Source organism: Hyla sarda, chromosome 5 (genome assembly GCF_029499605.1).
Source record: "Hyla sarda isolate aHylSar1 chromosome 5, aHylSar1.hap1, whole genome shotgun sequence".
In the NCBI taxonomy this organism is placed as follows: Eukaryota; Metazoa; Chordata; class Amphibia; order Anura; family Hylidae; genus Hyla; species Hyla sarda.
In genome coordinates, this window is record NC_079193.1 from 83,828,630 (window position 1) to 83,855,077 (window position 26,448).

The window sequence follows — 26,448 nt, forward strand, 5'->3', positions numbered from 1 at the left end:
TAAGACTTCAACAGGAACAAAATGGTACACCACTTAGATTTATGTATGTGGTATGCACTTATGAGGGTAGGACAATGCACTCCAGCATGCTTAAAACAGTATTTGTCTACAACACCAGTAGGTGTGTACTTTTGCCTGGCCTTTCACAGTATCTAGGCACTTAAGACTTTAACAGGAACAAAATGGTACACCACTTAGATGTATGCACAGGTTACATTTAATGGAGGACAATAATCTTTTAGTGCTCTGCTCACCCTAACTGGCTGGCTACTATTAGCTTTTCAGTTGTTGTACACATCAGTGCTGCAGCACACAGTCGCTGTTTACTACACCCAAATTTTCATTTTCTCTCTCAATCTCAATCCCTTCCCTATCAGTGCTTCTAGACTGGATTTGGGCTTGAGGTGAATCGCTGCTGTAAAAAGCTTTTCTGTGCAACACACTGCTCTCTGTCCCTCTCTGCAATAGAACGCTGATATGACTGGGAGGTGAATCGCTGCTGTGAAAATGCTTTCATGTGCAACACACACTGCTCTCTGTCCCTCTCTCTCTGTAATAGAACGCTGATGTGACTGGGAGGGGAATCGCTGCTGTAAAATTGCTTTTCTGTGCAACTCACACTGCTGTCTGTCCCTTTCTCTCTGTAATAGAATGCTGATGTGACTGGCCACAAGATGGCTGCAGATTATATAGGGCTGGGACATCACAGGGGTGGCTGGCTGCTGATAGGCTGCATGCTGCATGTGATTCAGGGTAATCCCGCCAAAAATGTTCCTGCTTTCCCAGGATTCCTTGCCCCGTGTCATCACATGTGGATCCACCATTTTAGATTCCCTGGAGCATGGACCGCGCTAAATGGAGTTTAATGAAGTTATTCACGCGATCGAATTGCGGTGATATTCGCATTCATTACGAATCTAATTTTTCCTGAAGTTCGTAACAAATTCGGATTTGTTAGATTTGATTCACTCATTCCTAGTCTTATACAATAAAAAGCCATTAAGCTGATGGTTCCCATTTGGTGTTAATTATTTTGTACACCATGATGAAGATCTCTGTATTCTTTCATTTCCCTCTGTAGAGCATTGCTGACTCATTGAATAAAAGTGTTTTTAAGACAAAATGCTGAAAATGACAAAATCAATAAATTGTCTGTAGTAGTCTGCCAGCTCAGGGATTTCTGTAGTACATAAGCAGGAAAGTGCTAATTCTTTACATCAGATGGACAAGGGTCACTTCCACCTAACAAGCAAGTTAGAAGCATTTTTGCTTTTGTTCATGGCTCTGAATCTCAAGGCTTGGAATGTGTCCTTGATACGCCATTCCTTTCATTACTCTAGATACACATGGTAGCTGATGTTGAAGCAAATATAACTCTTTTTATTCTAGCCTGTCTACAAAGGGTCTTTAAAAATAGTCCTAATGTAATTCTAATTGTTTGGTGAAAAGAGATTGTCATAAGAGAAAATGTGCTAAACCCTTGGGGGAATGTTGATGTCGTAAGGAAATTTCCCTTTCTGTTGATAATACCATAGCTATGAAATGGATTACAGCAGTTCCTGCGTGAGTTTTGTGGTGACTGGTTGTTTCACACATAAAATCCAAGAAGAATGTGGAAACATACAGCTAGTCAATGTAAGAAAAGATTCCAGAAGACTGTTCTGGTTAGCATTTGGATAGGGGGCGTATGAAGATGTGGACCCCTTTATTTTGATGCAGATGTAATGTGGGACAAATCCACAGACAAAATCACTGTCCAGTTTTTCTCTGCTCTCCGTTGACTTTATCAGAAGGCCGCTATATACCATAGGGAGTATGTACTGACTTGGTATAGAGTATTTCTGATCCCTGACAACCATCTAAATAGAGGGATTACCTTCAGGAATTTGTTGAATGGGTTGTTCAAAGTTATGAATAAAAAGACCTATTCTGACAATAAAAATATTTAGCCCATGTTCATATAAGCCATAGCTTCTGTCTTAAATGGAGCCATGGGGATGTATTTGTGCTGATGCAAATCTTAATAAATCCTCCTGGCTCCCATTAAACTGGAATGTGTTTGTCAGGTTTCTATTGGATTATCTTTTTCCTCTGTTACGGTAGCATCTGACCCATGCTTTTCATACAACATATCAAGTTTAGCATTTCAAAAATTATCAAAAAAACCTCTTCCACATAACAAAGGTGAGCGTGCAGTCAGATGGACTGAACACCAAGAGATCGGTGGAAGTTTCAGCACTAATCTAGTAGTGGATTGGTAGGATTTGGACTTTAGGGACTACAACAATGCTTCCTAGATTACAACACTTTGCTTAGGTTGCTATCCATTCTATTAAAGAAAGAGATTTCTGTAAAGCCCTCTTCTAAGGAGGGAGGTTCTTGACTTTTGCAGCGGTGGGGAATACATTCTTACTGGCCTGGAGGAGATAACTGTTGAGTGCAAATTTGCATTTAGAGAGAATCCAGATACTTAATGACATTCATATCTATTTACAGATTATGGTTGGCATTTAAAAATAAATAAATAAATGAACAAACAAAAAAAATAAACTCTTTAAAAAATTGTAAAATTTTTTTGCATGGTGAAAATTTTTGCAGAATTATGTGATTTTTTATAATTTATCTTGGACAAATGGGGGGGGGGGGGGTTATGGTGGAGGGGGTGTGACTTTGTCCAGAGGGAGTGTGGTTGCCCCGTTAAAACAGTTTTTGATGGTAACTTTACTTTTATTGTATATTACTTAATACACTGGCATGTACAGGAATTGTAATCATGGTCACTTTTACATTCACATTAAGGATACTAACTTAAAATAATGACAAATCCTATGAGTTTTAGAAACAAAATAAATTATAAATGAAAAAAAATTCAATTTAATATGTTTTTTTATTTTTTATTTCTCATAATTCTCTTTGTTTATAATTTTGTTTACGCTAAAATAAGTTGAGAGACAATTGATTAGATTTGTTCAATAGCATGACCTTGAGCGTGGGGAGAAATGATACCTTAACTACCACTCAAGATGTAACCACAGTGTAAGTACAAATCTTATTTTACACATTTCAGCAATAGATGTGCTTAATGCTTCAGGTTCACATTGAGAGCTGAATATTAATGGCTATCTATGGATGAAATCCCAGACGGGTCTATTCTAATATATTTCTAGGGCATATTCCGGGAATAGTTTACTGAGGTTTTTTTTCCTTTCTATTTATAGAAAAGCAGCACACTCTACCAAATGAAAGAAACATGACAATAACAATAGTAATAATCATAGTAATAGATATATATATATATATATATATATATATACATATATATATATATATATATATATATATATATATATATATGTATGCATAGGTTGACAAGTTTGCTTTCATGTTGGCAGGGAGTGGTTTATCAGTTTGTGCGTGTTGTAATGGGTGGTGTTTGTTAGGGTATTACTCACCATAAGGCAGGGTTAGCCATAATATATATTTTTTGTCCAGCATTCCTCTATTTTGTCCTCACTATGAGGACCTTAGAGTGAGCGTAGTTTAGAGGGAAGGTATTTCTTGTAACACTGATCTTAGACAAAATTTGCTGTCAAAGTTAAAATTTGTAAAATGATTTCAGACACACACATTTGGATTCCACACCAAAATTCCACCAATATCAAAAGTCCAGACCAGGTCCCATAATTTAGATCCCATCATAACCTGGCTGTTTAGCCCTATTATTAATGCACACTAGAGGCTGTTCTGCAACACCTTTGGGACTGTATACAGCTTGTGGTCCCCTGAACCCTTGTAATATAAAACAAAGAGGTCACATTCATATTATATGCATCCCACTAACATAGCTACATCTTTAACAATGCAGCATTGGGGTAACTGATCTACAGTATGGTGTTATTTGTACATGTAAATAAATGGAAAATTATGAATTACTGTATACCCAAACCTGTAATGTACATTTTATGCTGAACAATTAAGATATATTCTATTTTTTTTTTTACTTTTTGTATTTGGCCGTTCATACTATTAAGATTTCCATAAATAAATATATATAAATATATATGTCATATCAACATGGTATTGAACTGGGCCACCAGCAGAGCAAGCACTTCCACACCAAGAGAGCATGGGATTGGCACAGTACAGAAAATGAGCATATAATGTAATTACTCACCTTTACTCACTTATGACTAATGTCCTGCAGGCCCAACGTGATGATGCTGGTCATCGCTATAATGCTGTGTGAGCCCACACCAGGAATGGGTTGAAGAACTTGACAAAGAGTTCAGCGTGTTGATTTGGCTTCTAAATTCCTGAGAACTAAATATGATCAAGCATCTGGGGAATGTGCTAGAAAAACAAGTCTGAAGGTTCATGAAGGTTGCATCTAACAACATACTGGACTTATAGGAATCGTGGTTAACATTTGGGTGGCTGATACAACAGGACACCTTCAGAGGTCTTGCGAAGACCAGGCCTTTATTGGTCAGAGCTTTTTAGATTACAAGAGTAAACCGACATAATAACAGTTCAGGTGTCTTTAAATATATATATTTATTGATAAAACTGACATGAAGACTGGCATTTGTGTCCTGAACAGCACAACTGACTGAGATGGACACCCAATGATTGGCTGAGCGGGCAGGTCCGGCTCTGACATGTCATCTCAGAAACAGCTACAGGAACGGAGCAGCGACGGACCAGAAGTTGCCGGACTGCAAGCTGCAGGGGACTGGGGTGGGTATTGTTTCTTTTTAGCAATCCGTCAAGCAACATATTAAAATGTTTAAATTGCAGAATGTCCCATAAAATACATTCAATGCATTATCATGTTTAGGGAGTCCAGAATAAAATTGGTATTTTCAATCGCTAGATTTTTATAATATATACATGGATGCAATTTTTCAGTCTTTATTGAAATCGGCTGGAAAAATTTGATGAAACATCACTTAAACTTTTTTTATACAGTAGCCAAGTATGTACAATTACAAACATTCAGTGGCATGCAGAAGTGTATGATTGAAATTTTGCCGTGTAAACATGGCCTAACACACTCACTCTACTCACCTCCTTTGGGCATACAGCATCTAAGAGTGCGCTAAGAGTGATCATACACTACGCTAAGAGCCTCAATTTTACTTTTGTGATCAAATATAGAGTGCTGCTGCAAACTTCTTTTTCTACATTTTGGATTTGCCATGGGGGGCATGTATCTGTGCGCTTAGTTGTTGTGCTGGCTGTTTCTGTGTTTTTTAGCTAAAATGTAAAGTTTTCATGTCTAGCTCTTTAGCATGTTTGTAACGTCCCCTAGTATTGATTTACTACTTATATTCTACCTACTACCAGTGTTAAGTAACTTGTCATTTGAAACTTTATTCAATAATGTGTGCCTGTCAGTGAGATTTAGAAAAGGTCCAGAATGATAGATAGGGTCTTAAGTCTATGTTGATGTGGAAAAATAGTGCACATTATAATATATAATGATGGGAAATTAGTTTACTGGCAACAAATGAAAATACATCTGTCCAAACAATCACACAAAGAATAATGTGCAGTGAATGTGGGACCGGCAAATGTAATTGTTACCATTAGAAATGTATATTTCCACATGTCATTAATACAGTAAAATCTTTGTTAGTGAACACCTCCCAATAGGGGACACCTACCAACTGCAGACAGTTTTTAATTCTCCGGTAGAGTCCATGAGACTTAATGTATTTGCACCCTCAGAATAGGGGACATTCCCAATAGTGGATGCGGGCACATCCAAAAGGGAACAGTAGGGGACAAAACGCTCCCAATAGGGGACAATAGAGGACAAAACACTCTCAATAGGGGACAACCAGGTTTATGTCTCGGCCCTACCTTGTACACAAGGCCACTATCAGGGGGTACAGCCAATACTCCAATAAGGGGCTCGGGCTCCCAGGAGGCCCTGGCCCCCGCTGCACCCCCCTGCAGAAGCTCCAGCACAGAAGCAGATGACCACTATTTAAACAGTGGTCTTCTGCTTCTATACGTCCACCGGCCACATCATTCACCCCCCTGCTTCCCTGATCCCCCCTGCCACTTTATTTCCCCTGTGCCAAATCATCCCCTGCTTTAATACCCTCTGTGCTATATAATTTCCTCTTGATCCCCCCTGTGCTATTTCCTTCCTCCTTTATTACCCACTGTGCAAATTCATAACCCTCTCTTTACCACCCCTTGTGTCATTTAATTTTCCCTTTATTCACCCTGTGTCACCTTATAAAGAGGTGTGTGTGTGTGTGTGTGTGTGGGGGGGGGGGGGGGTGATTAATTTACACAGAGGGTTATAAAGAGGGAATGAAATGGCACAATGGTTCGAAATGATCTGGCACAAGTGTAAGGGGGAAATAATTTGGCACAAGACACTGGGGAATAAGGTGGCACAGGGTATAAAGGGGGATGAAATGATACAGGGGAGGGACAAGGGGTGATTAAACAGCACTGGGAGATTCTACTGTAATACTCCTTTTTATCATGTTAGTACAGTACAGCATTCAGTTATTTAGAAAGATTTTTGAACCTTTTTTCCCAATAAGGGACAGTTCTCAATAGTGGACACTTTTTTTTAATTCCCCATGAGTGTCCACTATTGGGAGATTTTACTGTAGTAATTACCAATACAATGCTGGCAAGAATTCCTGTATTTATTATTAAAAAGGTATTTCCATGTTCAGAATTAGTGGCATGTACATACAACTTGGGAGAGTGGAGTTAAGTAGGGTGGTGCCTGCACTTATGCATGCCCCAGTCCATTAAATTCTATGGGAAGCTTTAAAGTGGTACTCCATTGCTAGACATCTTATCCCCTACCCAAAGTATAGTGGATAAGATTTCAGATCGGGAGGGGACTGCCACTGGGACCCCCCACAATCTCTGTCCAGCACCCGACATTCTAAACAGTATGGGAAGCCAGCATTGTAAACATACTTTTTAGAATGTTGGGTGCTGCACGGAGATCACAGGGGTCCCTGCGCTGGGACTCCTGTGATCAGACATCTTATACCCTATCCTTTGGATAGGGGATAAGATATCTAGGGGCGGAGTATCCCTTTGAGGTTACCATCATGGTTGGTGACCATGACATATGGGATCCTAGGCAACCGGGAACAATACTGACATGAAAAAGTTTATGTTACATGCAAAAAAATATTTCTGCTCTTATATTAACCTTAAGCGTTCTGAACATTGCAGCCGTCACGCCCCCTCCCATAGACATGAATGGAGGGGGTGTGGCATGACATCACGACCACGGCCGCCAAACCCAGTGTCTGAATGGAGATCACGGGGGGTCTCAGCGGCCGGACCCCCACGATCAGTTATTTTATGCCTTATTCTTTGGATAGGGATAAGATGTCTGGCAATGTAGTACCCATTTAAAGTTTTACTGTCATTTAAAAAAAGGTTGACATGTTACACAGACTTGTCAAATGTTTTGATCAATCGAGATCTAGGAGCTGAGACTCTCTCCCACACTCTGCTAAATATAACCAGGAGAAGTGCGTGGCTGTGCACTTCACTTTCCCGATTAATGATGAATCTAACTTGTTGCAAGATATGGTTTCTGTTACGCCGAGCGCTCCGGGTCCCCGCTCCTCCCCGGAGCGCTCGCTACACTTCCCTCACTGCAGCGCCCCGGTCGGTTCCACGGACCCGGGGCGCTGCGTTACCACCTCCGGCCGGGATGCGATTCGCGATGCGGGTAGCGCCCGCTCGCGATGCGCACCCCGGCTCCCGTACCTTACTCGCTCCCCGTCAGTTCTGTCCCGGCGCGCGCGGCCCCGCTCCCTAGGGCGCGCGCGCGCCGGGTCTTTGCGATTTAAAGGGCCACTGCACCGCTGATTGGTGCAGTGGTTCCAATTAGTGTTTACACCTGTGCACTTCCCTATATCACCTCACTTCCCCTTCACTCCCTCGCCGGATCTTGTTGCCCTAGTGCCAGTGAAAGCGTTCCTTGTGTGTTCCTTGCCTGTGATTCCAGACCTTCTGCCGTTGCCCCTGACTACGATCCTTGCTGCCTGCCCCGACCTTCTGCTACGTCCGACCTTGCTTCTGTCTACTCCCTTGTACCGCGCCTATCTTCAGCAGCCAGAGAGGTTGAGCCGTTGCTAGGGGATACGACCTGGTCACTACCGCCGCAGCAAGACCATCCCGCTTTGCGGCGGGCTCTGGTGAAAACCAGTAGTGACTTAGAACCGATCCTCTAGCACGGTCCACGCCAATCCCTCTCTGGCACAGAGGATCCACTACCTGCCAGCCGGCATCGTGACAGTAGATCCGGCCATGGATCCCGCTGAAGTTCCTCTGCCAGTTGTCGCTGACCTCACCACGGTGGTCGCCCAGCAGTCACAACAGATTGCGCAACAAGGCCAACAGCTGTCTCAACTGACTGTTATGCTACAACAGTTACTACCACAGCTCCAGCAATCATCTCCTCCGCCAGCTCCTGTACCTCCTCCGCAGCGAGTGGCCGCTTCTGGAATACGACTATCCTTGCCGGATAAATTTGATGGGGACTCTAAGTTTTGCCGTGGCTTTCTTTCCCAATGTTCATTACACTTGGAGATGATGTCGGACCAGTTCCCCACTGAAAGGTCTAAGGTGGCTTTCGTAGTCAGCCTGCTGTCTGGAAAAGCCCTGGCTTGGGCCACACCGCTCTGGGACCGCAATGACCCCGTCACTGCCTCTGTACACTCCTTCTTCTCGGAGATTCGAAGTGTCTTTGAGGAACCTGCCCGAGCCTCTTCTGCTGAGACTGCCCTGTTGAACCTGGTCCAGGGTAATTCTTCCGTTGGCGAGTATGCCGTACAGTTCCGTACCCTTGCTTCAGAATTGTCCTGGAATAATGAGGCACTCTGCGCGACCTTTAAAAAAGGCCTATCCAGCAACATTAAAGATGTTCTGGCCGCACGAGAAATCCCTGCTAACCTACATGAACTCATCCATCTTGCCACTCGCATTGACATGCGTTTTTCCGAACGGCGTCAGGAGCTCCGCCAGGATATGGACTCTGTTCGCACGAGGCGTTTCTTCTCCCCGGCTCCTCTCTCCTCTGGTCCCCTGCAATCTGTTCCTGTGCCTCCCGCCGTGGAGGCTATGCAGGTCGACCGGTCTCGCCTGACACCCCAAGAGAGGACACGACGCCGCATGGAGAATCTCTGCCTGTACTGTGCTAGTACCGAACACTTCCTGAGGGATTGTCCTATCCGTCCTCCCCGCCTGGAAAGACGTCCGCTGACTCCGCACAAGGGTGAGACAGTCCTTGATGTCTACTCTGCTTCTCCACGTCTTACTGTGCCTGTGCGGATGTCTGCCTCTGCCTTCTCCTTCTCTGCTGTGGCCTTCTTGGACTCTGGATCTGCAGGAAATTTCATCTTAGCCTCTCTCGTCAACAGGTTCAACATCCCGGTGACCAGTCTCGCCAGACCCCTCTACATCAATTGTGTAAACAATGAAAGATTGGACTGTACTATACGTTTCCGCACGGAGCCCCTTCTAATGTGCATCGGATCTCATCACGAGAGGATTGAACTGTTGGTCCTCCCCAATTGCACTTCTGAAATCCTTCTTGGACTTCCCTGGCTTCAACTCCATTCCCCAATCCTGGATTGGTCCACTGGGGAGATCAAGAGTTGGGGGCCCTCTTGTTCCAAGGACTGCTTAAAACCGGTTCCCAGTAAACCTTGCCGTGTCCCTGTGCTTCCTCATGTAACCGGTCTCCCTAAGGCCTATATGGACTTTGCGGACGTTTTTTGCAAAAAACAAGCTGAGACTCTACCTCCTCACAGGCCTTATGATTGTCCCATTGACCTCCTCCCGGGCACTACTCCACCCCGGGGCAGAATCTATCCTCTGTCCGTCCCAGAGACTCTTGCCATGTCTGAATACGTCCAAGAAAATTTAAAAAAGGGCTTTATCCGTAAATCCTCCTCTCCTGCCGGAGCCGGATTTTTCTTTGTGTCCAAAAAAGATGGCTCTCTACGTCCTTGCATTGACTACCGCGGTCTTAATAAAATCACGGTTAAGAACCGCTACCCCCTACCCCTCATCTCTGAACTCTTTGATCGTCTCCAAGGTGCCCATATTTTTACCAAACTGGACTTAAGAGGTGCTTATAATCTCATCCGCATCAGAGAGGGGGATGAATGGAAAACGGCATTTAACACCAGAGATGGACACTTTGAGTATCTGGTCATGCCCTTTGGTCTATGCAACGCCCCTGCCGTCTTCCAAGACTTTGTTAATGAAATTTTTCGTGATCTACTATACTCCTGTGTTGTTGTATATCTGGACGATATCCTGATTTTTTCTGCCAATCTTGAAGAACACCGCCAGCATGTCCGTATGGTTCTTCAGAGACTTCGTGATAATCAACTCTATGCCAAAATAGAGAAATGTCTGTTTGAATGCCAATCTCTTCCTTTTCTAGGATACTTGGTCTCTGGCCAGGGACTACAAATGGACCCAGATAAACTCTCTGCCGTCTTAGATTGGCCACGCCCCTCCGGACTCCGTGCCATCCAACGTTTTTTGGGGTTCGCCAATTATTACAGGCAATTTATTCCACATTTTTCTACCATTGTGGCTCCTATTGTGGCTTTAACAAAAAAAAATGCCGATCCCAAGTCTTGGCCTCCTCAAGCGGAAGACGCCTTTAAACGACTCAAGTCTGCCTTTTCTTCGGCTCCCGTGCTCTCCAGACCTGACCCATCTAAACCCTTCCTATTGGAGGTTGATGCCTCCTCAGTGGGAGCTGGAGCTGTCCTTCTACAAAAAAACTCTTCCGGGCATGCTGTTACTTGTGGTTTTTTTTCCAGGACCTTCTCTCCGGCGGAGAGGAACTACTCCATCGGGGATCGAGAGCTTCTAGCCATTAAATTAGCACTTGAGGAATGGAGGCATCTGCTGGAGGGATCAAGATTTCCAGTTATTATTTACACCGATCACAAGAACCTCTCCTACCTCCAGTCTGCCCAACGGCTGAATCCTCGTCAGGCCAGGTGGTCTCTGTTCTTTGCCCGATTTAATTTTGAAATTCACTTTCGGCCTGCTGATAAAAACATTAGGGCCGATGCTCTCTCTCGTTCCTCAGATGCCTCTGAAATTGAACTCTCTCCTCAACACATCATTCCTCCTGACTGCCTGATTTCCACTTCTCCAGCCTCCATCAGGCAAACTCCTCCAGGAAAGACCTTTGTTTCTCCACGCCAACGCCTTGGGATCCTCAAATGGGGTCACTCCTCCCATCTCGCAGGTCATGCGGGCATCAAGAAATCTGTGCAACTCATCTCTCGCTTCTATTGGTGGCCGACTCTAGAGACTGATGTGGTGGACTTTGTGCGAGCCTGCACTATCTGTGCCCGGGATAAGACTCCTCGCCAGAAGCCCGCTGGTTTTCTTCATCCTCTACCTGTCCCCGAACAACCTTGGTCTCTGATTGGTATGGATTTTATTACTGACTTACCCCCATCCCATGGCAACACTGTTATTTGGGTGGTCGTTGATCGATTCTCCAAAATGGCACATTTCATCCCTCTTCCTGGTCTTCCTTCAGCGCCTCAGTTGGCTAAACAATTTTTTGTACACATTTTTCGTCTTCACGGGTTGCCTACACAGATCGTCTCGGATAGAGGCGTCCAATTTGTGTCTAAATTCTGGAGGGCTCTCTGTAAACAACTCAAGATTAAATTAAATTTTTCTTCTGCATACCATCCTCAATCCAATGGACAAGTAGAGAGAATTAACCAGATCTTGGGTGACTATTTACGACATTTTGTTTCCTCCCGCCAGGATGACTGGGCAGATCTTCTACCTTGGGCCGAATTCTCGTATAATTTCAGAATCTCTGAATCTTCCTCCAAATCTCCGTTTTTCGTGGTGTACGGCCGTCACCCTCTTCCCCCCCTCCCTACCCCCTTGCCCTCTGGTCTGCCCGCTGTGGATGAAATTTCTCGTGATCTTTCCACCATATGGAAAGAGACCCAAAATTCTCTCTTACAGGCTTCTTCTCGCATGAAGAGATTCGCAGATAAGAAGAGAAGAGCTCCTCCCATTTTTTCCCCTGGAGACAAGGTATGGCTCTCCGCTAAATATGTCCGTTTCCGTGTCCCGAGCTATAAGTTGGGACCACGCTATCTTGGTCCTTTTAAAGTTTTGTGTCAAATTAATCCTGTCTCTTACAAACTTCTTCTTCCTCCTTCTCTTCGTATCCCTAATGCCTTTCACGTCTCTCTTCTTAAACCTCTCATCCTCAACCGTTTTTCTCCTAAATCTGTTCCTCCCACTCCTGTTTCCGGCTCCTCGGACATCTTCTCTGTCAAAGAGATTTTGGCCTCTAAAAAGGTCAGGGGAAGAACTTTTTTTTTAGTGGATTGGGAGGGTTGTGGTCCAGAAGAGAGGTCCTGGGAACCTGAGGACAATATCCTGGACAAAAGTCTGATCCTCAGGTTCTCAGGCCCCAAGAAGAGGGGGAGACCCAAGGGGGGGGGTACTGTTACGCCGAGCGCTCCGGGTCCCCGCTCCTCCCCGGAGCGCTCGCTACACTTCCCTCACTGCAGCGCCCCGGTCGGTTCCACGGACCCGGGGCGCTGCGTTACCACCTCCGGCCGGGATGCGATTCGCGATGCGGGTAGCGCCCGCTCGCGATGCGCACCCCGGCTCCCGTACCTTACTCGCTCCCCGTCAGTTCTGTCCCGGCGCGCGCGGCCCCGCTCCCTAGGGCGCGCGCGCGCCGGGTCTTTGCGATTTAAAGGGCCACTGCACCGCTGATTGGTGCAGTGGTTCCAATTAGTGTTTACACCTGTGCACTTCCCTATATCACCTCACTTCCCCTTCACTCCCTCGCCGGATCTTGTTGCCCTAGTGCCAGTGAAAGCGTTCCTTGTGTGTTCCTTGCCTGTGATTCCAGACCTTCTGCCGTTGCCCCTGACTACGATCCTTGCTGCCTGCCCCGACCTTCTGCTACGTCCGACCTTGCTTCTGTCTACTCCCTTGTACCGCGCCTATCTTCAGCAGCCAGAGAGGTTGAGCCGTTGCTAGGGGATACGACCTGGTCACTACCGCCGCAGCAAGACCATCCCGCTTTGCGGCGGGCTCTGGTGAAAACCAGTAGTGACTTAGAACCGATCCTCTAGCACGGTCCACGCCAATCCCTCTCTGGCACAGAGGATCCACTACCTGCCAGCCGGCATCGTGACAGTTTCCATAGACTTATATGATAGGCTATCTGCTACAACATGTCAGCTTGAGCTGTGAGCAGGGGACTAAAGGGAGCAACTGTGCAGTTCTCCCATCTATACCTAGTGATCGGTGGGGGTCTCAGCGGGACAATGAAATAATGCACACCAAGAAAACTATAGATTTTCTGAAAAATAGTGTCACTAATAAAATTAAAACATAACTTTTAATAATATCACTAATATAACATTTCATGAATCAGAGATTTTAATACACAATAAGCAACAGTGAACAGCAGGGTACACTCATAATGAAACGGTAAATGGCGTTAATTTGAGCCATCTGTATAGACAGGAAGCTTTATATGTATGGTTAGCACTGGAAAAGCCGGATTTATCTTTGGGTTTATGTCTTAGTGTGAAGGCTGCATTTATTTTGTTACAGAAAAATAAATATGAGAGAAGCCCTTGATGTCCCTGTTGCTGGCTGTTTGCTAGCAGTACTATGTATGTGGAGGGAAAGGAGTTACTGATGCACTAGGTTTGCAAGGTGCTATCCAAGAAGAAAGGAAAACAGGAACTGTATTAAAAAAAGAGAAAAGGTTACATCACAATAGCAGCCCCTAGTCTGAGGAGTCAACTGTTGCTGCTGATGATGACAAGATAAAGGGAATGAGGAGAGGATTACATTCAGGAGGCAGTACTGTGTACATAGTTAGAACATATGTATTGACACTAGAAACAAGCTTTTCAGAGAGAAGAGGAAGCCTTGATTTCATTTTTAAGACCTAGTTTGGAACACATTAGCATAAGACATGCCCCATGTCCTGTGCATGTCCTGTGTTCCATTTAAGTCTTTCTGCTGCCAGATACAGAATTTCCCTAACAACATGGAATGGACAGCAGTTGTGTTTATTCTTTATTTAGAAGCCGGTTTGCCAAAGTAATTTACAGATATGTTAGAAATCACATAGGCTATCAAATGGAGGGAATTTGTGTGAAATAACATTAACCATTTAACCAAGTGCTATATACACCAGCTTGCAATCCTCACAAAATGCACCACTCTAGTGGCCACACAGTGTACTACAGCCTACACTAAGTTCTACATAGCCATTTTTTGGGGGATCTCCAACCCACAGGCAGCTCTTTCCAAACTAAAGTTTGTAAACATTCTGAAGTAACATGTCTTTATCCAGTTTAATAGCAGCAAGATATCAGTCAGAGACAGGGACATGAAAGTAATGTTTACATAGGGCTTCTCTTGTATTTTTTTTTCTCTAATAAAATAAATGCAGCCTTCACAAGACATAAGCCCAAAAATAAATCTGGCTTGTCCACCGCTAACTACAAACTTCCTGTTTTATATGTATAGTTAGCTACAGGTGGCTTACGTTTATGGCATTAACCATTTTATTAGCATTATATTTTAATAGCTCTGATATTTCTACACGTGGCTTTTGTTTGCTTTTTGTTTACGTTATTATATTTGGAAAATAGGAAAAGGTGAGTGATTCAAATTTTTATCATGGACTGGCCTTCACATTCATAATTATTTAGTCCCAATATAAGACTATTACAAGTTATTTCTTTAGTTCCAATATGAGACTATTACTATTAGTAATTGCTTGTTTGCTAACACTGAACAATGCTTTGTCATAGCATAGCATAGTATTGATCAGTGTAATTGTCAATCTTCTTCAAACCGCCGGATAAAAAGAGTGCTCAGCTAGTAAGCATGCTTCCATACACCCAGAAATTTACACCCTGTGTACTTTAGGTGATAAAATGTCCTTTTTGTAGCAAGCTTGCACCCCCTCAACACGATGCTGCTACCACCATACTTCACTGTAAGCATGGTATTGGGCAGGTGATAAGCAGTACCTGGTTTCCTCTTGACATAATGCTTTGAATTGAGGCATGGTCCCCAACACTACCCCCATATAGTAGTTACATCCCCCACTCTGCCTCTATAAAGTAGATCCACCCCACTGCCCCCATATAGTAAAAAGGTCATGTACTCTGCTCCCATATAGTAGTTAGGTAACTCACACTGTCCTCATATGTGGCAACATAAAAAAATACTTGCACTATCAAAATCATTAATTAGGCCTAGATATATAAAACTAAACTTTAATAAATGACAAATAAATTTAGACATAGAGACATATAAATATTTTCAAAAACAGTACAACATTGTGTCTTTCAACCAAATAAGGGACACAAATCACAGGTAAGGTAGGGAAGGGGTGAAGGGTACAGGTGAACCCCTACTCAATAAAGAGCCCTACCTAGTCTGATGTCCTTGCCCTCACTAGTCAATAAGTGTGGACAGGGGTTGGGTAATATGAACATTCCTTTATAAAGAATTCATCAACACAACAGGTTTGTATAGCATCTCGTGCTCCCTTTCCAACGCGTTTCTCCCTTAGCAAATGACTAGGGTTCATCAGGGAATGGAGGAGAAATTTTTAAAAAAATCATATAAATATCAAGAATCGCAGATAATGTACCGTAGTAGAGTTAAATCAAATAATGCTAAGACACAGTTGAGTGGGTCACGACTGTCAAAAGATAATAACAGTCAAGCATACAAGCTGAGTTCATTAAGCAAATGTGTATAAATCAGTCCATTATTTGATAAGAACGGCCCCTTCCAAAGCGATACCAGCTTAGGGCCGAAGAAAACTGTAACAAAAACAGAAAAATATATATACCAATCAGGTTACTGTTGAAGATTCTCACATATAGGCATATACAAAAAAGTAAAAAAGATCAAGTACCTCTGTATTAAGTTCACAATGGAACAACAGAAAAGCGAGATGATCCCAGTGTAGTTCAGACAGAGCTAAATTAATAGGATATAGATGATCCCAAAAGCTGTAGAGATAAGACCCGCTGAAATGCAGACCAATAGTATCGGGCATCGGGAATTTGACCCAAAATGTGGGTATCTATCTGGATGAAATCTTACGCCCTTTTGTAACTAGTCTTCCATCGTATTTACGAGATACGATGGACCTGCTTCTGAAGGTTCAGGACATCACTTTAGAGAAAGATAGCTTCCTATGTTCAATCGATGTGGAAGCTTTATATAGCTCAATTCCCCATGATTTTGGAATTAAAGCAGTAGCCCACTTCTTGCGCAGTCGTAGCACACATTTTCATCCTCACAATCAATTTGTTTTGATTTTATTAGAATTCATTCTCACTCGGAATTATTTTACTTTTAATTCCCGTTTCTTCCACCAGCTCAGGGGCACGGCCAGTGGCGCCCACCTATGCCAATTTGCTCCTGGGCTGGTGGGAGGAAGTATTTGTTTTTGGGGAGAGTGGTTTTGAGTTTTTTCAACACATTTCTTTTTGGGGCCGCTACATCGACGATGTGGCGGTCATTTGGACAGGTACACAATTAGGTTTTGAAGATTTTGTTTCCACACTTAATCAGAATCCGATCGGACTCAAGTTTACATTTGAGATTCACAGAGACTCCTTGGTCTTCCTTGACGTCCTCCTCAAACGAGGGGAAACAAGCTTGGTGGAGACAACTATCTATCGGAAGCCAACGGCGGGGAACAACCTTCTAAACTGGAAAAGCCATCATCCATATGCCCTTAAAAAAGGCATACCGAAAGGACAGTATTTACGAGTTAAAAGGAATTGTTCTTCACCTGCCAGTTTCCATTCGGAGGCTAACGAACTGCGCAAGAGGTTCAAACTTAGGGGTTACCCTGATAGGATCCTTAAACAGGCCTATGTTCAGACTAAAGATCTGGATAGGGTTACCTTATTACGATCAAAACCCAGAGATCAAGACCAAAATCCCCCTCCGATTCGTATAGTGGGGACTTTTGACGCGGCGGCACGGGAGGTCCGTAACGTCATTTCTAACCATTGGTCTATTTTAAAAACTGACCCAATAATTGGTCCACTGATTGAGGACCGCCCGATGATTACATACAGGAGGGGCAAGAATTTGGGGGACCATCTGGTACACAGCTTGTACACCCCCCCAGACCCCCCGGTACGTGGCTGAATCGCAAGATCTGTGGTACCTACAAATGCGGTACATGTAAAGCGTGTAGGTATGTACGGGTATCTAAGACGTTCCAATGCTATAAGGACCAAAAAACATACAAATGTTACAATTATGCCAACTGCAAGACAACTCGAGTTATTTATTTAGCCAGCTGCCCCTGCCCCTTGGGCTATGTTGGAAAGATGAAGAGAGAACTAAGACGCCGAATTCTTGAACATATTAATGATATCAAACACAAGAAGGAGAAACCGGTGGCACTCCATATGAATCAAAAGCATTCGGTTGATCCCCTGAATATTAGCTTCCAGGCTATAGAAGTACTCAAACATGATGTCAGGGGAGGTGACGTCGATAAGAGGCTATTGCAAGTAGAGGCCAGGTGGATCTACCGTCTTCGGACGGTAACTCCACATGGCCTAAATGAGCAGATATCGTTTTGCTCGTTTATATAACCCATGGGATTTTTATAATTCATTTTTGGAGAAGGCCAATGCTTTGATTTGTTCAAAAATTTCCTGTGTTATCATAGATCACTAACTTTGTCAGTGAATCTATGATGTTTGCTTGACCACCAAGGAATCTCCTTGTAGATGCCTTATGTAACCAGATTCTTGTCTACCTTTGGTAATAATCTATTCGACTATAGCCTAACATAATTATCAGGTTCATCTTGAATTACCTGCATTTATAATAATTTCTATTTTTTGGTAGTGGTACTATCACGTATTTTTTACCATCTAATTGACAGTTTAGTGAGCATGATTTATCATGTAGCTTTGGAGTTGAGTTCACATCACTATGCATTATTTCTTTTGATTTATTCATTAATTACTATTATTTGTTACTTTATAGCCCTCATCACTTTGCATTATACTTAGGTACCTTAACATATGCAATTATACTAAGGATATATTGAGATGCGCCCCTATTAAGCCACCATTATTGTTCATCAGTTTTTACAACACTGCTGATATAGATATTTTTAGCATCGCCTATATAGAAGTATTCTATCATCGGGCGCATGCGCAAAAGTGTGGCTATCGCTTTAATTATCAGATTGATAATATTGATAGTTAATTGGCCACTTGGACATATTTGTGATGTCCCTTGTACATATACGATCACTGGGCGTAAAATTAATAGGGCCCAATAATCAGCAACTATTACTTTTTGTTTGAAGGCCGGCGATATGCATTTGCGTTCCACCGGTGACCCGCATCGAAGTTTCACACTATCTTCCTTTGATACGCGGATGCGTTCCATTGGGCGGAAGTCCAGGAAATTACATCACTGGACGGAAGTCCACTAAACTATATCAGCAGCATGGATTGAGCATCGGCCGGGAATCGCTGACATATGAGTGCGTTCCACAGGCCGGAAACGCAGTGTTTAGTCTGTTACACACCTCCTCTGTATTTCCTGTCTGGACTGATATAAAAAGGGCGCGGGACTCAGGCTAGACACGCACATCTTGTGGGTCCATGCGTCTGAGTTATCGGGGCGGGGTAAGTTGTCCACATTGGTGTTTCATATGATTTGACCGTTTTGTTGGCACTTTTATTTAGCCTGACTTTGATATCCTTGATTGTTAGGAAGGCCATTAAGTCGAATGAACAGGGACACATAGTCTTACTTTCTGACCACGGCTCCATTTATGGGACTTTACTATCAGGGTAAGACTCCTAGACCAGGCTTGCACGCTTAATTTGGTTTGTTGTACACATTGTTGGGAGCGATGTTGTTATTTGGCTCTTATTGTCCTTCACAGTAATTACTGTATGAGAAGAGACGTACTTTGGCTTGCATCAGGATGGGCCAACACCGTCTAATCTGTAGGACTGTACCATCTTCCGATTGCGTGTCTAGGTCCTGAATTGAACCTGGTATGCTATCTTTTATCATTTCTTATTTTCTTCACACATGTGTAGGGACGATGTCACACTGCTCTGTATATATATATTTTTTGATAAATGGTGGATCTTATCTCTACAGCTTTTGGGATCATCTATATCCTATTAATTTAGCTCTGTCTGAACTACACTGGGATCATCTCGCTTTTCTGTTGTTCCATTGTGAACTTAATACAGAGGTACTTGATCTTTTTTACTTTTTTGTATATGCCTATATGTGAGAATCTTCAACAGTAACCTGATTGGTATATATATTTTTCTGTTTTTGTTACAGTTTTCTTCGGCCCTAAGCTGGTATCGCTTTGGAAGGGGCCGTTCTTATCAAATAATGGACTGATTTATACACATTTGCTTAATGAACTCAGCTTGTATGCTTGACTGTTATTATCTTTTGACAGTCGTGACCCACTCAACTGTGTGTTAGCATTATTTGATTTAACTCTACTACGGTACATTATCTGCGATTCTTGATATTTATATGATTTCTTTAAAAATTTCTCCTCCATTCCCTGATGAACCCTAGTCATTTGCTAAGGGAGAAACGCGTTGGAAAGGGAGCACGAGATGCTATACAAACCTGTTGTGTTGATGAATTCTTTATAAAGGAATGTTCATATTACCCAACCCCTGTCCACACTTATTGACTAGTGAGGGCAAGGACATCAGACTAGGTAGGGCTCTTTATTGAGTAGGGGTTCACCTGTACCCTTCACCCCTTCCCTACCTTACCTGTGATTTGTGTCCCTTATTTGGTTGAAAGACACAATGTTGTACTGTTTTTGAAAATATTTATATGTCTCTATGTCTAAATTTATTTGTCATTTATTAAAGTTTAGTTTTATATATCTAGGCCTAATTAATGATTCTGATAGTGCAAGTAGATTATATATTTGTCATTTAAGGGCATTTATCATAATTTATATACGAGGGTACATATATTATCCCCTCGTTAGGTGAATTCAACATAAAAAAATACTAGCATGTCACGCTGCTCCTTCCGCAGCTACTCTGCATCCTCCCAAAGTACCACTCCCCTGCTGGTCGTCTTCTGTCTCTGGTCTTCTGGTGTGGGCAGCGTGGAACAAAAAAGCAGCCTGCAAAGTCCCAGCAGCCCTGTTGTCCAATTGTGTTGTGTTAAAGATGCACAGAGAGTTAAAAGCTGCACTTGCGTAGGGATCCAGGACATGTTCTGGAATATCTGGTGGGTCCCCCTTCACCTATGGGCCCTGTTGCTATCGTTATGCCCCTGCATTCTACATATATCTGACACTATAAACTAAGGTTAATCAGTATAGTGTCTTCGGGTCCCTTGGAGAAAATTCTTACAGTGTTTCATGAAAAAAGTTTTTCTTATAAGATATCTAATTACTAATTAGCAATCTATGTGCTTAGTGAGCAACTTCCCAAAGCAATCAGAAGTGCTATATCCTCTTGTTGTTTTGTATATTACTTCAATCGAAGTAGGAAGGAGGAAAATCAATTATTTGACTTATCCCATTAATCTAAATTGGGTTGGTCGACATTCACCACTGGAGAAAAAAAAAAACGGATGGAACATAGATGTACCTATATTATGAAAATTATTTCATATTTACAGTATTACCCATCTAAAAAGTTTTTGCTTTTTCATTATATGTATTATCATTTTATGTGTGTTTTTTATTGTTAATAAAACAATGTATTGCGTTGTTTTCTGGTTTATGGGCTCTAACTTACGTAAAATTTTGCTGTGTGTGATGTCCCAAGGGGGCGTGGTGTGACGTCACGACCAACGCTGCTGGAACCGTGCATTCTAAATATAATGTTTAGAATGCCGGGTGCTGCACAGAGATCGCGGGGGTCCCAGCAGCAGGACCCCTTTGGATAGGGGATAAGATTTTTAGGAGAGTAGTACCCTTTAAATGCTTGTGGAGCATGGTAGCCATCTCATCTCAACAGATAGTACATTTGTTTTATTGTTGGGCATATTGCCCCCAATATAGCACTTGTTATGCATTTGTCATGTTATGCCATATTCAGAACTTGCGCTACCCTGCACTCACACAATAATTGCACCCCATTAAGGTGATTCCACAAGCGTTCAAATATTTTCATGCAGACTTCTCAGAATAACATAGCAAAAACCGATGAGTTACATGCAGAGTTTGTTGCAGGTGGTTCTCACCATGGATCTTACCACTATACACAGAAAGTAGGGAAATCACACATCTAAAGCATAATGAGTTGCTATGGCTGCAAATCTGCAGGTAAGGTTTGCAGCAATTCTGACTCATGTAAATTCAACCCAAGAGGGAAATTGTTCCAGGCCAAAGCATTGCCGCAACTGTTATATCAAAAGCATCTAAAATATTTTTTTGTTACTCACTGAAGTTCTACCCCCCCTCCACACTGCCATCCTAGGCACAGGCCCACTGGTATCTAATGGCAAATAAAGCCCTGCCTATGTATATATAATGCATTTCATACCTAGTTTATTGTACTGACACCTAATGGTTATGCAAGTGACTTTAACATATTGCACCGGTTACCCAAATATCGTCAAAAAGTTATAGAAAGGGAACTCTAGCTGAGAGAAGGATATCTTGCCTTCATAGAGAGGTGCTACTTAAAGGGGTATTCCGGTCAAATACATCTGATGTCTGATCGCAGGGGCCCCGCTGCCTGTACACCCTGCGATCTCCATGCAGCATCCACATTCTATGCGGGGCTGCGTTTCCAGTCTCAGAAACCTCTTTGTTTCCAGGACTGGAGACGTGATGTCATGCCATGCCCCCTCGTGATGTTACAGCCACACCCCCTCCATTCATGTCTCCAGTCCCGGAAACAAAGAGGTTTCTGAGACTTGAGACGCAGCCCCGCATAGAATGCGGATGCTGCACGGAGATTGTGGGGGTCCCAGCAGTGGGCCCCCCGCCATCAGACATCTTAACCCCTATTCTTTGTACAGGGGATAAGATGTATTTGGTTTAAATAACCCTTTAGGAGTTTAGAGTTGAGGGTAAAAAAGTAGTGTGTACAGAGAGAGTGTAGCTAAATTGAAGTCTGCACAGACCTTGAGTTGCGGAAGCATACATCCCAACGAAGACCTTACAAGTTAGTCAGCAAGAAAAAGAGTGTGTACAACTGGCTCCCTGCATTCCAGGACCCAAACAGACTTCAGACTGGGCCTGAAATCTAAAGTGGCTGAACATCTGTCTATACCCTGCAGTTGGGGACTGTAAAGAATTTGTGCAACTAAAAGTAACAGGAGAATCTGCCAGAAGCCAACTGGTGAGCAGCCTATGTCCCATGTGTAAGCCTGTTAAGGCTGAGTTTGTGGGAGGGGCATGAGAGTACATAACGACCACCTGCATACAGGTCAGGGCGTGTACGGTGTTTGGTGACATGATAATGTGGAAGCGACGTGTGTACACATGGGGCTAGGGGCGTCCGAGGGGTAAGTGCATTCAGGTATGCAGCCGGGTGTTGCAGTATTGCAATCCGAAAAAAATCTGCCTTTAAGTTGGCGCTGGAGTCCTGTAGCGGCATTTGGATTTCATGTGGTTCCGCACACTGGCGGCTATTCGGCCTTTAGTAACCGGTTATCAGTCGAGCTTAGTCTGGGTGATGCGGTCCCGGCTTCTGGCGCAACCACATCGGCTGTCTCAGTGCCGGATGCTGGGTTGCGCATCCCCTATGGTGGCACAGGTCAGGCCCTCTCTTATATTAGCTCTGTGTCACGCGGGTTGTCCTGTCATGCCTGCAGGCTTGCTGGAGCCGGTAAGCACATGGTTGGTGTGATCATGATGGCTCCGGGTCACATGGGTAGCTGCCGGTGTCACTGCACACAGGTAGAAATTTCACTGGCGGCAGTGTCCCTGGCTTCAGTAGGAGTATTGTTATAAAAAAAAAAATATATATATATATATATATATATATATATATATATATATATAGTTAGGAGTTGTGCTACTGTTAGATTGTAACTTGTGCTACTGTTAGGCTGGTGTTTTACGAAAATACGTTTTCCAAGTGTACTGTAGCGCATTTTTCCCCCTCATACGTGCATTCCACATACCTACATCTAGGTAGTGTACTTTTTTGTACCTGTTAATCTGTAACAAGGCTACTTACAGTGAAATGCCAGGGAAAACTAATCACTGGCTGTTGTTTCATGAAAATACATTTTCCAAGTGTACTGTATCGCATTTTTTTGCCCTTATACGTGCATACCACATACCTACATCTAAGTAGTGCACTTTCTTGTACCTGCTAATCTGTAACAAGGCTACATACAGTGAAAGGCCAGGGAAAACTAATCACTGGCTGTTGTTTCATGAAAATACGTTTTTCAAGTGTACTGTAGTGCATTTTTTTGCCCTTATACGTGCATACCACATACCTACATCTAAGTAGTGCACTTTTTTCGTACCTGTTATTCTGTAACAAGCCTACATACAGTGAAAGGCCAGGAAAAAGTAATCACTGGCTGTTGTTTTATGAAAATACGTTTTCCAAGTGTACTGTAGCGTATTTTTTTGCCCTCATACGTGCATACCACATACCTACATCATTTTGTACCAGTTAATCTGTCAAGGGCCTACATACTGTGAAAGTCCAAGCAAAAGTACTCACCGGCTGGTGTTTTACAAAAATACAGAGTTTTTCGGCGTATTGTAGCGCATATTTATGCCCTCATCAGTGCATGCCGCATACGTACATCTAAGTAGTGTACTATTTTGTACCTGTTAATCTGTCAAGGGCCTACATAGTGTGAAAGGACAGCCAAAAGTAATCACCGGCTGGTGTTTTAAATAAATTACAGAGTTTTTTTGCTCATTGTAGCACATTTTTCTGCCCTCATAAGTGCATACCACATACCCACATCTAAGTAGTGTACTATTTTGTACTTGTTAATCTGTCAAGGGCCTACATACTGTGAAAGGACAGCCAATAGTACACACCTGCTGCTGTTGTAGACAAATACTGTTGTAAGCGTAGTGAAGCGTACAGTGGTCCCTCAACATACGATAGTAATCCGTTCCAAATGAACCATCGTTTGTTGAAACCATCGTATGTTGAGGGATCCGTGCAATGTAAAGAATAGGAAGGTATGAGACCATCACCGGACCACACGGGGCACCGTAAACGGCTATCCGGCGGCAGCTGAGAGGCCATCGCATGTTGAAATTATCGTATGTCGCGGCCATCGTAGGTCGGGGGGTCACTGTATTGTACTCCCCTCATATGCGCAATAAGTATGTCAGGCAGAGTAGTGCTAGGACGTGCACAGAGGAGTGGCAGAGGCCTAAATTCATCAGGCGCAGGCAGAGGTCACAGCAGAGTAGGGGTGTGTGGCAGCAGGAGTCACAGCGAGAGGTCTGAGCTCCAGGTGTCAGCTAGTAGTCGTGTAGCTACCAGCAACCCTGCAGCCATGATTGATCAGTTCATTCGGTCATCCGCTTCATCCCAAGTGAGGTTCACTCGGTCATCCACTTCATCCCAAGTGACATCCGACACCCCCAGTCAACAGTTGGTGGGTTCCTTAGACTCAACCCTCAGTTTGCGTGGCCCTCATGCTGCTGCTGCCACCTCGAGGCTCTGTCATTGTGCTGCTCTATGGTCTCCTTATGCTAATGCTACCACCTCCACGCTCTGTCATTGTGCTTTCATATGGTCTCCTCATGCTGATGCTGCCACCTCCAGGCTCTCTCATTCTGCTGCTCTACGGTCTCCTCATGCTAATGCTACCACCTCCAGGCTCTGTCATTGTGCCGCCATATGTTCTCCTCATGCTGATGCTGCCACCTCCAGGCTCTCTCATTGAGCTGCTCTACGGTCTCCTCATGCTGATGCTACCGCCTTCACACTCTGTCATTGTGCCACCATATGGTCTCCTCATGCTGATGCTACCACCTCCAGGCACTGTCATTGTGCCGCCATATGGTCTCCTTATGCTGATGCTGCCACCTCCAGGCTCTCTCATTCTGCTGCTCTATGGTCTCCTCATGCTAATGCTACCACCTCCAGGCTCTGTCATTGGGCCGCCATATGTTCTTCAGCCACCTCCAGGCTGTGCCATTCAGACACTATATGGTCTCGTCATGCTGCCACAAACTCCAGGCAGTCATTCAGCCACTATATGGTCTCCTCATACTGATGCCACCTCCAGGCTCTGTCATTGTGCTGCCATGTGACATGTGACTCCTTGTTAGATTTGGACCTTTGTACCCACACGCCGGGGCCCGGGACACTAAAACTTGGGAGTTAAAAGTTGAATTTCAAAATCCTCAATTTCTATTTAAAAATCTTCAATTTTGATTTAAAATTCTTACATTTCAATGGTCTCCTTATGCTTTTTCTAACTCCAGGCTGTGCCATTCAGACAATATATGGTCTCCTCATGCTTCAGCCACCTCCAGGCTGTGTCATTCAGCCACTATATGGTCTCCATATATTGACTGTGTATTCTAGGAAACATGAGGTATCCTTGAGTTACTCTCCCAGCATTATTGCCACGTTGATACAAGACCAGTAATAAAAGGAATTTTTAGGACTAGGACTAGCAGAAACAGGGAACTGAGGATACTGACCACCGGCTGTTGGAATTGACTGACTATCCCAGGTGGTAGATTTACCATTTTGAAATTCCTCAGTTTCAGTAGGCTTTAAGTCGTTCATTCTTTGTTGTGGTTCTTCAGTTGCAGAATTAAGTTTTATCATGTTTTCCTGTTCCTCCGATGAGCTAATGTCACTGGACACACCATACTCATATTGTCATCTAATGAAGGATCCTTTTCTTCAGAGAACGTATCTATCATTTTATTATTTTGAATGTCAGGTGGTATTCTGACAATTTCTGATTATAAAGGAATTTTGTAATCTGGGACACAGGTAAAAATAAGTATATTTAAGCATTTTGTAACACATTTTTCTGCCCTCATTAGTGCATACCACATACCTACATCTAAGTAGTGTACTATTTTGTACCTGTTAATCTGTCAAGTGTCTATATACTGTGAAAGGACAGCCAATAGTACTCACCTGCTGCTGTTCTAGACAAATAGTGTTTTAAGCTAAGTGAAGCGTATTGTAATCCCCTCATATACGCAATAAGTATGTCAGGCAGAGTAGTGAAATTTCAATTACAAAATCCATTATATCAATTTCAAAATCTTAAATTTAAAAATCATAAATTTCAACGGTCTCGTCATGCTGCTGCCAACTCCAGGCTGTGCCATTCAGACACTATATGGTCTCCTCATGCTTCAGCCAACTCCAGGCTGTGTCATTCAGCCAATATATGGTTTACTGATGC